Source organism: Aegilops tauschii, chromosome 1, assembly GCF_002575655.3.
Source record: "Aegilops tauschii subsp. strangulata cultivar AL8/78 chromosome 1, Aet v6.0, whole genome shotgun sequence".
Classification (NCBI taxonomy): domain Eukaryota; kingdom Viridiplantae; phylum Streptophyta; class Magnoliopsida; order Poales; family Poaceae; genus Aegilops; species Aegilops tauschii.
Genome location: NC_053035.3, coordinates 191,858,246 through 191,867,142, shown reverse-complemented (window position 1 = coordinate 191,867,142; position 8,897 = coordinate 191,858,246). Strand labels below are relative to the sequence as shown.

At 55.3% G+C, this 8,897-nt stretch overlaps 1 long non-coding RNA gene across 1 annotated transcript; it reads left to right on the top strand.

Moving 5' to 3' along the window:
* The first annotated feature begins 443 nt into the window (after positions 1 to 443).
* On the top strand, positions 444 to 7,228 carry LOC120974835 (uncharacterized). Its single transcript, XR_005770190.3, has 3 exons — positions 444 to 796; positions 1,139 to 1,192; positions 6,649 to 7,228. It is a non-coding gene; the product is annotated as an uncharacterized lncRNA (long non-coding RNA).
* The last annotated feature ends 1,669 nt before the right edge of the window (positions 7,229 to 8,897 follow it).

Here is an 8,897-nt window from a genome sequence, read left to right as displayed (position 1 = left end):
AAATCAATGTTGGAAAACATTTGAGCTCCATTCAGTTGATCAAACAAATCATCAATCCTGAGGAGCGGTTACTTGTTCTTGATAGTGACATCATTGAGCTTGCGGTAGTCTACACACATTCGAAGACTACCATCTTTCTTGTCCATAGATATGGCAGGTGATCCCCATGTTGAAGAATTGGGGCGGATGTACCCTTTCTTGAGCATCTCATCCAGCTACTTCTTCAGCTCAACTAGCTCGGATGAAGGAATCTGGTAATTAAGGATAGTATAACCACACTAAAATGAACTCTCTCAGCGATTTGGTTTTTGACCATCCGTTTTTGCGATACGGACATTTTTGGCCGTCCGATCTTCCCGTTAGCGCTCCATCTCTTTTAGTGGGCCAACTGTCTTGGAGGGACGCTACTCCCGTGGAAAAATCAGTGCCTTCCTGTTGATCGGGCCTATGCACCACGATCCACAGCCCAATTAACCAATCTCAGTCAACTCTCGTGCCTCGCCTCTCGCCTCTCCTCCCTGACTTGCTCCTCCCAAACCCTATCAGCCGCCACCCGCTCTGGCACTGGCCACTCCCGCGTTTCTCCCTTTACTGCTCCGCCTCTACCTCACCCCCGCTTGTACTCTGCAAGGGCGACTGGGTGGTGCCCGCGGACACAACCCTCGCGATCCACTATGGTTGACCTCGAACGACAGCGCCCCTCCCCTGACCTCAACCTCCAGTGGCGGCGTCCACCATATCTAGCGCCGGCGGCTCCTCCAGATTTAGCGTCGACACAGCTGTGCCTTGCCTACAGGTACAACTATCCTTTCCCCATACACAATATGCCTAGGCCATAGACGGAGGCCATGCTTCAGATCCAAACACGGGAATCCCACAAGACATGGCTATGATATATTCGGGACTTAGATATCTCTTCTACGTGAGAGCTCTGACATGATACAAGTCCATGTACAATGATCATATATACACTCGACTCAATATGTGAGTTCCGTCGTATATGTATAATCACTTGTCCTACGTATTCCAAATAAACTCAGATTTCTCTTCTTTTATTTTATGTATGGTTTAATTGTTTTTTTGAAGTGCCCATTGTATGTTTGTGATAAGTTTTTAATCGATTCTTTCGCTTTTACAGAATTGAGCAGAAAGAAAGGAATAGAAGTTTTTGTTTAGTTTATGACAGCGAAAGGTTGAACCTGGAAGGCACTTAAATTCTTACTATTTTTAATTTATCTCGTCATCTTTCAAAATCAGTACAGTAACAAAACTATTTTCTGATTTGTTGTGCAACAACTATTCTTGAAGTTGGCATGCACAACGAGGATGCTTACCTGCCTTTTAAGTCATCCAGTGTCACATTAATTATTTTCTTAGCACTAACTTAGGTAAAACACTAAAATTCCCTCTTTGAAAAATGATGTTAGTCAGAAACTCAATTTGAATTTGTACATTCGAAAATAGTCAAGCTTGTTATCTAACATTTTATTTGGCTAACATAAGTCTTGAATGCCTTAAATGGGAAGACATAAATCTTTCTAACCATGCAAAATTAAAGATAATGATGGAATTTGGGAGGTGGGCAAACTTCAAAGTTGAATAGCCGTCAGATTTTGTGTCTAAGGCGATGTGTGCATCATGTTTCTGCTTGGTGGGCTCGCTGTCCTTAAGAGGACGCTACTCCGACGGCCAAAACACAGTATGCTTGTTGATTAGACTAATTGGGCCCACGGGACCGACCCATTAGGTAGCGACGGTCGGATTACGGGTTCCGACAAACCCTTGAGAGGTTCGAACTCTGGGGTGCGCACGAAGAACACTCTCTTCCCAACCCGCTCGCTCAACGATCACACGGCCTAGCTAGCCGAACCCAAAGAACAAGAGACGCATGGGTTTATATTGGTTCGGGCCACCTTGCGGTGTAATACCCTACTCCAGTGTGTGGTGGATTGCCTCGTGGGGCTGAGGATGAACTGGTACAATGGATGAACAGCCTCAGGAGGAGAGGTGTTCTTGAGCTCGATTAGCTGGTGGGTGTGAGGATGATCTGAATGATCCGTTGGTCTCCCTCCCTCTATGGTGATGGCTAGGTCCTATTTATAGTGGCCTTGGTCCTCTTCCCAAATGTTTAGGCGGGAAGGGATCCCACAACGGCCAAGTTTGAAGGGGGACAACTAGTACAAGCTATCCTGACAAAAGTAATCTTCGCCTGCCAAAGGCTCTGGTAGTGACGCTGATGTGGGCTCCGCGATGACATTCATCCTGCCGTCCTGCTGGTCTTGATCTTGTTGCACCGATATGGAAACCTTTGCCTGATGCCTCGGGACCCCGCGCCTGAGCTTGCCTCCTTGGCACCAAAGAGGAAACTGGTACACTGCGCCCGCTGGCGCCCGCCTGGCCTTGGTCGTCATGGCTCACGTCATGCGAACCTCGCGAGGTGCCCCTTGCATAGATATCTCCGCTCCTCGGAAGCCAGCCTAGTGAGGCTGCCCCCAAGGAGGTCTTGGTGTCGTCCGCCTCGCGAGGGTCTTGAGTTCTTGCTGCTGAAGCTGGGCCGCACCGAGCCGTTGATGGAGCCACGCTCGTGGGCCGCAGGCAGGCAAGTCTGGGTACCCCCGTTCCCAGGACGCCGATAGGAGCCCCCAGGCCCAAGGCGCGCTCGAACTTGGCTTCGAGGCGAAGCCAAAGGGCAAGTGCGGAGCGCCGCGGGCCCCAACCACCTGCGGCCTTGATTGACGCATGGCGACAGATGGTACGTGGGCGCCTCCACTCCCCCACGCCGCCTTGATATCCGCCAGGCTAGGTGGCCGCTGTTGTCAACAATGCTCCGCCTCCATCGCTGGCAGCATGCTCCCATAGTTTATCTTTCTTCTAGAAAACAACGGTTTCCTCCCCTTGTCTGACCCGACACCAATCCTTCCTGTCGCCGTGGCGCCGAGTCGGAAGAAGGGAAAGAAGAAGACCCGTACCTCAGCCCAAGCGACACCGGTCTTCGAGCCCGCCATCGAGCGGACGGTGGTGCTCAACCAGGAAGGGGTGGACAAGGTTCGCCCAGCGCTCGCCGCCGATTCCAATGAATGGAAGGCGACGGTGGCTTGGCCTGCCTCCCGTGCCGCGATTGATAGGACGACCACTGAGATCCCCATTCATCTGCACGCCTTCTGGGCTGGCCTGATCCCCCCTTCTTTGATTTCTTCAACGCCGTGCTCTCACATTATCAATTCAATGCGCTGCACCTGGATCCCCAGTCCATCCTCCTTCTTGCTGTCTTCGCCTTCGTCTGCGAGGCCATGGTGGGCATTGCCCCTTCCGTGGCCTTGCTTTCCCATTTCTTCTCGTTGCATCTGACGGACGCCCACCAGTGCTCGGGGTGCGTGTCCCTCCAGGCCGTTGCTGCGGCGGCCGGCTCGGGGATCGACTTCGAGCTCTCACCAGTTGTGGATGGATTTAGGAAGCGGTGGGTATTCGTGGATGTTGGCGTGCTCAGCCCTCTGCTACTGCTCCCCCGGGCGCCTGCTGTCCCGAGCTCCGGCTGGAGGCACGTGAAGCTCGTCGACCGGCGGCTCGCCCACATCCGGTGTCGGCTGGCCAGGTTGAAGGACCTTGGGGTGACGACGCCGATGGTGGTGAAGGAGTTCACGCGGTGCCGCATTGCTCCGCTCCAGTGTCACTCCCGACCGATGTGGACCTTCTCCGGCAACAGGGACCCCATGAGGCTCCACGTGCCCGCGCTCCCTCCTGCGGTGCTGCGGACGGTGTTGAGCTCTTGACGGGTGACCCGGTGCCAGCCAACCTGTCGGAGGAGGGCTGCCACTTGTACTGCTGCTCGAACAAGGTGGAGTTCATAAGGCAGATGCTCCCCTTCAACGAATGTGGACTGTGCCCGGTCGGCCTTGAAGGGCCCCGCGAGAGCCCCGCTCTTGTGGTTCCCCTGCCTGCCGTCACCTCGGCGCTCACCCAAGAAGCGGGTGCAGGGGGGCGAGCACCGTCGAACGCCGACGAAGTGGCCGTCGAGGAAGCGACGTTGGTCGTGGCTCTCGAGGTGGCGGCTCCTGGGGCTCGGGCGAGCTACCCCGAGGCGGCGGCTGGAGGGCCGACGCGGTCCGGGGCTCCTGGGGTGGAAGCCCCCGAGGCTCAGGCGAGCCGTCCTGAGGCGGAGGCTGAGGGGCCGACGCAGCCGGACGCTCCCGAGATCGTCCCCTCGAGAGCCCCGCCAACTGCCCCAGGCGATGACGGTCGTACCCAGGGCTTCGGCCAGCTTCGCCTGAACTTCGGAGCACTCCGCAAGAGGAAGGTGCCTCCAAGCTGCAATGGTGGCGCCTACCAGCCGTTGAAGCAGATGAAATACATTACCAAAGACGAGTAAGTACCTCATCTGCGTGATTTTCTGAGTGCTGCAGCCCCTCCTGACCACAACACTTTAGGGTCCCTTTGGTTGGAGCGGCGAAATCTCTTGAAGAGTGCCCCCCGCCAGTCATTGGCTCGCCACTGACCTTGAGCTTCCCTCGCCAGGCCGCTGCGCGCGGCTCGGGCCCGTTCTTGAGGAGGGCGCGCTGACTGGGGGTCTTGATCCTGCGTTCTTGTTGTCCCTCCTTCACGGTCCTGCCTGGGGTGCCGAAGGCATGCCGTGGGCTCCTCCATTGGTCATCGCCCGCAGCTGGGTGGCCCCAGCCCTGGCTTCTTCTTCAAGCTGCGATTCCTCGCGCTGTTGTAACGCCCGGATAATTAGGCTACAGTAAAACTCTCCTGATGATGCCATGTCATCTCTGTTACTGTTGCTAATCAAGTGTTAGTTCAAAACATCTCAAATTCAAAGAAATGAATTAGTGACAAACACCCAAAGTTTTCAAAAGTCAAAACAAAAATGTTCGGTGGGTGCCAAATATTGCATAGGTAATTATGGTGAAGTAAATACATTTTTAGAAAATGTATAAATACTTAAATTGAGTTAAAACAGAAAAGAAAATAAATAAAAGGAAAAAAAGAAAATAAAACAAAAGGAAACGAATTCCCCCCTCTTGGACCAGACGGCCCAGCTAATAGCCAGCCGGCCCGGCCCGCCTCCCCCTGCCGCCTCCTTTCCCTGTTCCCCCGACCCGGGTCGGAACAGGGGCGCGCTCCCGCCCGACCAGCTCGCCGGCACGGACGCCGGGGAGGATAAGGCCGCCGCGCCCCCGCCTCCTCGATCCCGCCTCCCACTCGCCCCCACTCTCGCCTAGGTTCCTACGCCTCTCCCACTCCCCTCCAGATCCACCTCTGCCGCGCCTCACCGAGCGTCGCCGTCGCCATGGCTGCGCCATAGCCGCGGCCACCGGCCACCCCGCGCCTCGCCAGCACGTCCACGAGACGCGCCGTCGTCCTCTACCTCGTCTACGCCTCGCCATCAGGCTCGAGGAGCACCGCACGGTCGAGATCGAGCTCGTCCCCATCTTCTCTGTCGCCGGTGACCGCCGTCGTCGCCGGCCACCTCTGCGCTCCTAAACTGTCGCAGGCTTTTCGTAGCCGCTCGGTGAGCTCCACCCCTTCCTCTCCCCGTCCTAGCTCCGTTTACGCGCCGCAGCAAGCTGTGCGCGACGCGACGCCATTGCCGCGCCCGGGCTCCGCTGTCGAGCTCGTAGCCATCACGGTAGGGCTCGTCCCGGTCCGCCGAGCTCACCAACGCGTTCGTGGCTTCGAGTAGTCGCCGTAGGAGTAGCGCGCCGCCCACTTTTGGCCTCTGTTTCATCGCGCGCGAGTTCGCCGTGCTTCGGGTCTCCGCCGTCCCTGTCGCCGGCGGCGGCTCCGGCCATCGCAGCTCGCGTGGCCACCCGCGTTGGATACGGCGTTGCTCACTCGTTCGAACGCGCCAACGCACGGGCCAAATGGCCCCCTGTACGTGGATTCTGGCGAGGTCCCGAGCGCCTCCGCCGTATTTTCGGTCGCCGGTGTTCAGCCGCCGGCCACCACCGACGTGGCACACCTGGGCCACCCCTGGGTCACTGCCAGCGGGCCCCGCGGGCCCCGTTGACTGGGTTGACCCAGTCAATGTGCTGACTGGGCAGCCCAGTGCCACTGACTGGTGGGCCTCGCCCCTAACACTAATTAAATTACTTAATTTAATTAAATTTAAATTGATTACTCACTGACAGTGGGCCCATGTTATCTAATTAGTTAGATTAATTGAAATTAAACTCTGTTAAGGCCACTGTCTATGACAGGTGGGACCCATTGGTCAGTTTGACTAGTCAAACGGGTCAGCTGACTGCTGACGTCATGCTGATGCATTGCTGACGCATTAATAGATTTCTGTTAATAAAAATAATTCCAGAAAATGATTTAATCTTTGAAAATTCATAGAAAATAAACCGTAACTCGGATGAAAATACTTTCTACATGAAAGTTGCTCAGAACGACGAGACGAATCCGGATACGCAACCCATTCGTTCACCACACGTCCCTAGCATAGTGAACCTGCAACATTTCACCTCCGGTCCATTTGTCCAAAAACGCGAAACATCGGGAATACTTTCCCGGATGTTCCTCCCCCTTCGCCGGTATCACCTACTACCGCGTTAGGGCACACCTAGCATCACACTTTGTCATGTCATGCATCGTCATGCATCTGTTTGCATTGTATTCATTGTTTCTTCCCCCTTTTCTCTCCGGTAGACTACGAGATCGACGCCGCTGCTGGTGCCCCGACCGACTACGCTGTTGACGACCCCTCCTTCTCGGCTGAGCTTCCAGGCAAGCCCCCCCTTGATCACCAGATATCGCCTATTCTTCTCTATACTGCTTGCATTAGAGTAGTGTAGCATGTTACTGCTTTCCGTTAATCCTATCCTGATGCATAGCCTATCCTTGCTACTACTGTTGTTACCTTTACCTGCAATCCTACATGCTTAGTATAGGATGCTAGTTTTCCATCAGTGGCCCTACATTCTTGTCCGTCTGCTGTGCTATACTATCGGGCCGTGATCACTTGGGCGGTGATCATGGGTATATATACTTATATACTCTATACATGACACTTGTGGTGACTAAAGTCAGGTCTGCTCGTAGGAGTACCCGCGAGTGGATCTTTGTGGCGGAGCGACAGGGCAGGTTGAGACCACCTAGGCGAGAGGTGGGCCTGGCCCTGGACGGTGTCCGCGGTTACTTCAAAATAACACGCTTAACGAGTTCTTGGTATTTGATCTGAGTCTGGCCATTTGGTCTATACGCACTAACCAACTACGCGGGAACAGTTATGGGCACTCGACGTCGTGGTATCAGCCGAAGCCTTCGTGACGTCAGCGACTGAGCGGCGCGCGCCGGATTGGACTGGAACGCCTGCTAGGCTAGGTCTACTTTCGGCCGCGTTCGCAACGTGCAGGTGTGCAATGGGCGATGGGCCCAGACCCCTGGGCCATAGGATTTAGACCGGCGTGCTGACCTCTTTGTTGTGCCTAGGTGGGGCTGCGACGTGTTGATCTTCTGCGGCCGGGCATGACCCAGAAAAGTGTGTCCGGCCAAATGGGATCGAGCGTGTTGGGTTATGTGGTGCACCCCTGCAGGGAAGTTTATCTATTCGAATAGCCGTGTCCCTCGGTAAAAGGACGACCCGGAGTTGTACCTTGACCTTATGACAACTAGAACCGGATACTTAATAAAACACACCCTTCCAAGTGCCAGATACAACCCGGTGATCGCTCTCTAACAGGGCGACGAGGAGGGGATCGCCGGGTAGGATTATGCTATGCGATGCTACTTGGAGGACTTCAATCTACTCTCTTCTACATGCTGCAAGATGGAGGCTGCCAGAAGCGTAGTCTTCGACAGGACTAGCTATCTCCCCCTCATTCTGGCATTCTGCAGTTCAGTCCACCGATATGGCCCTTTACACATATAACCATGCATATGTAGTGTAGCTCCTTGCTTGCGAGTACTTTGGATGAGTACTCACGGTTGCTTTCTCTCTCTTTTCCCCTCTTTCCTTTCTACCTGGTTGTCGCAACCAGATGCTGGAGCCCAGGTGCCTACTACTACGTGCAGCCCGCTGACGACGACCAGGAGTAGTTAGGAGGATCCCAGGTAGGAGGCCTGCGCCTCTTTCGATCTGTATCCCAGTTTGTGCTAGCCTTCTTAAGGCAAACTTGTTTAACTTATGTTTGTACTCAGATATTGTTGCTTCCGCTGACTCGTCTATGATCGAGCACTTGTATTCGAGCCCTCGAGGCCCCTGGCTTGTATTATGATGCTTGTATGACTTATTTATGTTTTAGAGTTGTGTTGTGATATCTTCCCGTGAGTCCCTGATCTTGATCATACACGTTTGCGTGCATGATTAGTGTACGATTGAATTGGGGACGTCACAGCTGTAGCGCCTCCGCCGAGGCCCGAAAGGCGGCGGGAAAGGCGCCGGCCTCCAGCCCCCTGCTAGGAGAAGGCCAGCCACCTCAAGCCTCCCCGACGATTCCCGGCGCGGAGGACAGACCTGGCCGCGTGTTTGAACTTACGCGCGGGAGCGGCGCTGTCCGCCACGAGCTCTGCCGGGAGGTGATGGGTGTACTGAGCTGGCTCGGGGAAGAGCTTGTCGATGTTGACGCTCGCCTTGAGACAGAGGGCCTCCGCCTAGCGGACGAGCGGCATCAGTTGAAGGTGGCCATCAACCTCGGGCGTCTTCAGCACAAGCAAGCCCATGCGAAGGCCGAGGTGTCCCTTGCGATCTCACGCGAGGCTAGCGCCCGGGCCTTGGAAGAGGCCAGAGAGGCCGATCGCCACCGCACCGCCGCCGAGAAGCGCGAACAGGAGCTCCGGGCCTTGAATGCTACCCTCGAGCAGCAGGTCGAGGCGCGCAGGGCCGTCTTGGCGTCAATGAGGGGGGGGGGCGCCTTCCGAAGAGAAGGAGATCCAGAAGCGTGAGGAAGCGCTGATGT